Source organism: Schistocerca serialis, chromosome 3 (assembly GCF_023864345.2).
Source record: "Schistocerca serialis cubense isolate TAMUIC-IGC-003099 chromosome 3, iqSchSeri2.2, whole genome shotgun sequence".
In the NCBI taxonomy this organism is placed as follows: domain Eukaryota; kingdom Metazoa; phylum Arthropoda; class Insecta; order Orthoptera; family Acrididae; genus Schistocerca; species Schistocerca serialis.
The window spans coordinates 1,031,112,417-1,031,119,619 of record NC_064640.1 but is presented as its reverse complement, the minus strand read 5'-3'; the positions used below and the strand labels follow the sequence as shown (position 1 = coordinate 1,031,119,619).

At 44.0% G+C, this 7,203-nt stretch overlaps 1 non-coding gene across 1 annotated transcript; it reads right to left on the bottom strand.

The window, feature by feature from the left end:
* Nucleotides 1-354: 354 nt before the first annotated feature.
* On the bottom strand, nt 355-426 carry Trnaq-uug (transfer RNA glutamine (anticodon UUG)). The gene has a single exon. It is a non-coding gene; the product is annotated as a tRNA-Gln (tRNA).
* Nucleotides 427-7,203: the final 6,777 nt, after the last annotated feature.

Below are 7,203 nucleotides of genomic sequence, written 5' to 3'. Positions count from 1 at the left end.
CATTTTGTACTTCGAATGAGGCGCAGTCTTACTTTGTGCTGAAATACGGTAGGGTCTATACCACTGGAATTCGACTATGTTAGTTTTACCTAAATATACTCGTAAACAACTCATATCAGTTAAGTGCAGTCCTTATTTCATGTCCCGGGTATCTTTTCTTTGTTTGTGGCAAGGGAGAATTCTTTTCTAAATCATTTTTTCGTATAGGGAAAGTTCTTAACCTTCCGCAAGCGAATTTCGTACGGTTAGTAAACAGTATTGATTTTTCTGTAACTAACTAGCGAAATGATCTTTTCGAGTTATACACTATACACAGCAAGGCTCCGATGGCGAATGCACTCGAAAAAAAATATTAGGTCCCACCGAGATTTGAACTCGGATCGCTGGATTCAAAGTCCAGAGTGCTAACCATTACACCATGGGACCTCGCGCTGCAGTTCGCTACGAAGAAGCAATACAGCAATGAGTAACAGAGAGGACAGGAGATGTGCCATGCTAGACACCAGCCGCAAGAGCCAATTTAAGTTTGAAATAGTTTCCTCAGAACTATTCAGGCTTATACGAGAATCATATTCGCATCTGCGAATGTGGCTAAACTTCGGCTGTGCTATGCGTTGGTGAAAAATGAAAATCTACGTCAGGCAAATGTAAATACGAATCTCCTATTTCAGAGAGCTGTTGATATATGCTTGCTTGTCTGAACAACATTGACAACTACATTACAACACCACAAACACTATAATTTAATATTATAGTCGTAATTCAGGTAAATTTTTCCATTAAATCCAATGCCGATAATTTAATCCCTCTGCACTGTCGGCCTTACTCAGTTCTCAATAGCCGACAACGACGAAGTAATAAGTGCTATCGACAGAAAATCTTAAATTGATTCCCAAACTGATTCTATAATTCTAGCTTTCCAGAAGTCTGTTGACACCAACCCTCACAAATGGCTCCTAATGAAATTGCCAGCATATAGAGCATTGTCTTCGTTGTGCGGCTGGATCTGAATTTCCTGTCAGAAAGGTCACAGTTCGTAATAATTGACGGGAAGTCCTCGAGTAAAACAGACGTGATATCTGGCGATTCTCGAGGAGGTGTTACAGGCTCTCTGTTGTTCTTAATCCATTCTATATAAACGATTTAGGAGACAACCTGAGTAGCCCTGCTAGATTCTGTGTGGATGAAGCTGTCGTTTTCCGTCTATTTAAGTCATCAGAAGATCAAAACCAATTGCCAAATGACTTAGACAAAATATCTGTATGGTGCGAAAAGTGACTATTGACTCTAAAAAACAGTGTGAGGTCTTCGAATTGAGTAATAAAAGGAATCTGTTAAATTTCGGGTGTACGATAAATCACACAATTCTAAAGACAATGAATTCAACTCAATACTTAGGGATTATATCACGAACACATATCCTGTAAACTGACTGTTTCCACATCATTTCGATAAAAATCGTTCAAAACGATCTATATAACGTGCAACTAACGAGAACAACTTACAGTGAAACAATCACATATAAACTGCGTTTGGGATGGTGATCCAAAGACTATATTTTGTTGGCAGAACACGTAGAAGACGCAACAGATCGACTTAAGAGAGCGACTACACTGAGATCCGTATCAAGGTAATACCACTGTGGTAATACTGCGTCCTTGCCAGAATTTCCCACAGCTGCGCCCCCTTCCCTTATCCAAACCTTCCACAACTATCTTCCCGCAATTTTTTCTACGCAGATTTAGCACGTTATATGACTGCTAAAACTGCGTTTACAAGATGCTGCATTATATGGAACTGTCGTAAATATAATTTAAACTACTTCGATGTGAAGTTTGAACTTGCTCTTTAACTTAACAGCCCCCCCCCCCTTCGCCCACACCATCCTCATCACATAAAATTTATTTTGGGAAACAGTTTTTTGATGCAAGTTGTTAAACAAAATGGTTCAAATGGCTCTGAGCACTATGGGACTCAACTTCTCAGGTCATTAGTCCCCTAGAACTTAGAACTACTTAAACCTAACTAACCTAAGGACATCACACACATCCATGCCCGAGGCAGGATTCGAACCTGCGACCGTAGCGGTCTCGCGGTTCCAGACTGCAGCGCCTAGAATCGCACGGCCACTTCGGCCGGCAGTTGTTAAACAAGCAAGGTATGATGTTAACTATTTAGTAAACAGTTTTCATGAAGGTAAAAAAATAAGTAAAATATGTTTTTGTAAGTAACACGGTTGAATTGATTACTAACTAAACCACAAAAACAACAAAAAATCTTTTTAGTACTAGGTGACTTCAACATATAGCTTAGAATCTCTTCCTTAAAACTCTTTCTATTAATGCAGTCAACGGTGGAAAATTAGGTGGAAAAAGCTTTGAGTGGCCAATTCTTGTACAATGTAGTGGGGAGTGTCATGAACAACATACTAAAAGTCCCGACCGGTGGAGAAAGAGCGTGGACCTGGAGGGGCGATTGGAAGCCAATTTTTAGATTTTCCTCAGTATCTCGAAAACCGTAGTTTCTGACGAAAACGTTTGCCTGTACAAAACTAAATTACATTAAATTTCCTACAAAACGTGCCTGTTCATTTGTTTCCTCTAAAATTTTTAGTTTCCATGTTGTAGGGGATGGAATAGAAACAGATTTTTAAAAATAGTGTTCTAATGGTATAAAATTGATGTTTATTGTTAAATGAAGTGCGTTAAGATCAAATACACTCCTGGAAATGGAAAAAAGAACACATTGACACCGGTGTGTCAGACCCACCATACTTGCTCCGGACACTGCGAGAGGACTGTACAAGCAATGATCACACGCACGGCACAGCGGACACACCAGGAACCGCGGTGTTGGCCGTCGAATGGCGCTAGCTGCGCAGCATTTGTGCACCGCCGCCGTCAGTGTCAGCCAGTTTGCCGTGGCATACGGAGCTCCATCGCAGTCTTTAACACTGGTAGCATGCCGCGACAGCGTGGACGTGAACCGTATGTGCAGTTGACGGACTTTGAGCGAGGGCGTATAGTGGGCATGCGGGAGGCCGGGTGGACGTACCGCCGAATTGCTCAACACGTGGGGCGTGAGGTCTCCACAGTACATCGATGTTGTCGCCAATGGTCGGCGGAAGGTGCACGTGCCCGTCGACCTGGGACCGGACCGCAGCGACGCACGAATGCACGCCATGACCGTAGGATCCTACGCAGTGCCGTAGGGGACCGCACCGCCACTTCCCAGCAAATTAGGGACACTGTTGCTCCTGGGGTATCGGCGAGGACCATTCGCAACCGTCTCCATGAAGCTGGGCTACGGTCCCGCACACCGTTAGGCCGTCTTCCGCTCACGCCCCAACATCGTGCAGCCCGCCTCCAGTGGTGTCGCGACAGGCGTGAATGGAGGGACGAATGGAGACGTGTCGTCTTCAGCGATGAGAGTCGCTTCTGCCTTGGTGCCAATGATGGTCGTATGCGTGTTTGGCGCCGTGCAGGTGAGCGCCACAATCAGGACTGCATACGACCGAGGCACACAGGGCCAACACCCGGCATCATGGTGTGGGGAGCGATCTCCTACACTGGCCGTACACCACTGGTGATCGTCGAGGGGACACTGAATAGTGCACGGTACATCCAAACCGTCATCGAACCCATCGTTCTACCATTCCTAGACCGGCAAGGGAACTTGCTGTTCCAACAGGACAATGCACGTCCGCATGTATCCCGTGCCACCCAACGTGCTCTAGAAGGTGTAAGTCAACTACCCTGGCCAGCAAGATCTCCGGATCTGTCCCCCATTGAGCATGTTTGGGACTGGATGAAGCGTCGTCTCACGCGGTCTGCACGTCCAGCACGAACGCTGGTCCAACTGAGGCGCCAGGTGGAAATGGCATGGCAAGCCGTTCCACAGGACTACATCCAGCATCTCTACGATCGTCTCCATGGGAGAATAGCAGCCTGCATTGCTGCGAAAGGTGGATATACACTGTACTAGTGCCGACATTGTGCATGCTCTGTTGCCTGTGTCTATGTGCCTGTGGTTCTGTCAGTGTGATCATGTGATGTATCTGACCCCAGGAATGTGTCAATAAAGTTTCCCCTTCCTGGGACAATGAATTCACGGTGTTCTTATTTCAATTTCCAGGAGTGTATTAAATGTTCGTTCCCAATACAAGTACACTAGAACCGTATAAGGTGATAAATTGTGCAGCAGGGTGGAGAGGCAGTGGTGGGGTTTCGAAGCGTGAGGGAAGGTAGTCGTCAGTTAATGAACTGTCAGTAGCTCCAGTATATAAACATGAACTGAATGAAGTTATTTGGTTCACTTGTGCAAGAGAACTAGACAGGAAATGCTGGGGAGACACAGTCAGTCTGTAAACTGAGAAGCGAGCAGCACTCGTAGCGGAGCAGGTCGCCTTTCCCGGAAGAATGCTACACTCCTGTACAGGGTGACAAAAAATGGTTTAGATGGCTCTGAGCACTATGGGACTTACGAGGTCATCAGTCCCCTAGAACTTAGAACTACTTAAACCTAACTAACCTAAGGCCATCACATACATCCATGCCCGAGGCAGGATTCGAACCTGCGACCATAGCGCTCGCGCGGTTCCAGACTAAAGCGCCTAGAACGGCATGGCCAGGGTGACTAAGACTCAGTGTCCCTCTAGTATTATAGAACAATGTGCAGACATTTACGTAGGTTTTGTCCAAACGCATTTCGCGGGTTAGTGTTATTAGTAATTCATATCTGTATTCCATGTGGCGTTCACGAAAAATAAATAAATAAACAGCCTTGGGTACGTTTGCACTGTTTCGCCAGTGATCCGCGAAAGGGTCGTGAAACACCCTGTACAGCTTTTTGTGGCATAATGCAGTAGGGAGAATGGGGCATTGCCTGCACGCTCTTCATTTTGCAGATCTATGAAGGAGGGAAGTGTATGATCACAATGCGGAGACCTATCTTCCTCACACTTCTTACCTCTACCCTCACCTTTCCACCATGTTGTAACACCAGTACACAAATTATCTCCTAATACGGTTCTACCGCGCTTAAATGTGAACACACAAATTTAATATTTGTTCTTTACGGATTTCATTTAGCAATAAACATCAATACTATACCATTAAAGCGCTATTTTAAATGATTTGTTATTATTCCATCCCCTGCAACGTGCAGACGATTAGACCTCGAAAAAACGACTAGGACTTTTTTTGTAGGAAATTTAATGTATTTCAATTTTAAACCGGCAAACATTTTCTGTAGAAGCAGTGGTTTTCGAGATATTCAAGAAAAAAGTGCATGAGCACATATGCCCACCCCTCTCGCCCACGCTCACACCCCACCGACGAAGATTTTTGGTATCTTGTTCTTGACACTTTCCCCCGTCCCCCCTACCCCCTCCACCTACCACTGAACAAAAATTTACGACTACACGATTCTTTTTCCTCCAGTCGACGTTTTTGATCTGTGATGATTGGGCTACATTGCTGATTTTGAAATTGCGTCATCAAGAAAGATACCTTTAGCTACAGTATTTTTGACTGACAACATTGTCGAATTAGAGAGTCGCTCTTGACTCATAGTCGACCTAAAATAATTCTTAATTAGGTTCAGTTTTGAAAACTTTTTTACGTAACGCTACCGAAACACAAAGTTAAGAAGAATCTTTTCGCCGAAATGAGGCTGGGAACAAATTCGGAAAATTCATATTCAACCACGAACTGTAAGACTCGTAAAGATGTCCAACCAAGACAATCTTGCTTTGTAACTTTACCAGCATGCAGAAATGTTCCTAGACTTAGAATTTTTGCCAGATACCATCTTCAGAAATCTCATCATAATTGTCAATCAAGCTTTTACATTAAGGCAAGTAGCGTTTCCGAGGTTTTTAATCAGATTACTGAGCTGTAAACCAGCACAACGATCTCATATACGTTCCATAGTTTTTCAACGTGTACCGATTTTTTGTAGAAAGCTGTCCCTCGTCCCTGAGCTTTGAAACTGCCCTCCTCCCTTTCTAGTGAAAGTCAGCGTGTCGCCTACAGCCTCCTCTCCAAGCATCATTTTTCGGTTCAAAATGGTTCAAATGGCTCTGAGCACTATGGGACTTAACTACTGAGGTCATCAGTCCCCTAGAACTTAGAACTACTTAAACCTAACTAACCTAAGGACATCACACACATCCATGCCCGAGGCAGGATTCGAACCTGCGACCGTAGCGGTCACGCGGTTCCAAACTGACGCGCTTAGAACCGCACGGCCACACCGGCCGGCCATCATTTTTCGGGTTCAGATAAATATGTATTACAAAGGACAAAATATGTACATGTAATATGGACTTCAAAATATAAAATATGGAAAAATATGGAGACAAAAAATTACTGTTTTCAAATAAACCACACTTTGTTATACCAAAAACAAACAATTTTATGCTTCTTCATTCTCAATGGCGTTATTTGTATTGTTGCAATGCGCGATCACATGTTTTTTTTAAAATTTTGAAAACAATAACTATTTCTTTCTGAACGGAACAACGCTTTATACTGAATGAAAGCTCATTCGGGGTCGCAGGATATGACTGGAGCAAACTTAAATTTGCATAATTCATACCATAATTAAAGAGCTTTGTTGATGTTTGGTGGTTACATTTAGGAAGTTCTTCACGCGCCAACAGAAAGGATTTGCTCCATTTATCTTCAAATAGTCCCCCAGTTACTACGAGGGTTGACTGAAAAGTAATGCCTCCATCTTCGTAACTCTTCAATAGTTGGCAGCATTGGTATGCGGCAGGTACTAGCTTGTTCCGTAGCCTCTTCTCTAATGCTCCAGTTGGCGGGAAGCCTTAGTATTGAACGGTTGTGTTGTTACAGAGTAAAGTATGGAACTCTGCGCAGACGGTCGGTCAATGCGAATTGAGCAACGTGCAGTCATTGAATTCTTGAAAGCAGACGGTGTCACCAAAAAAGAGATTCATCAGAAAATGAAAGCAGTTTGTGGTGATCGTGTTGATGTGAGTACTGTGCGTCGTTGGGCGAGTACGTTGAGGCGGGAACTTCTGACCTGCGTGACAAAGAGGTGGACGTCCTATGACAGCAACCACCGAGTTTCACAAGCAAGATGTTGACAGGTTGATTCAGGACGATCGTTCACTCAGAGAGAAATTGCAAGCACAATCGGCATTTCACAAGAACGCGTGGGTCACATTATTGCTTT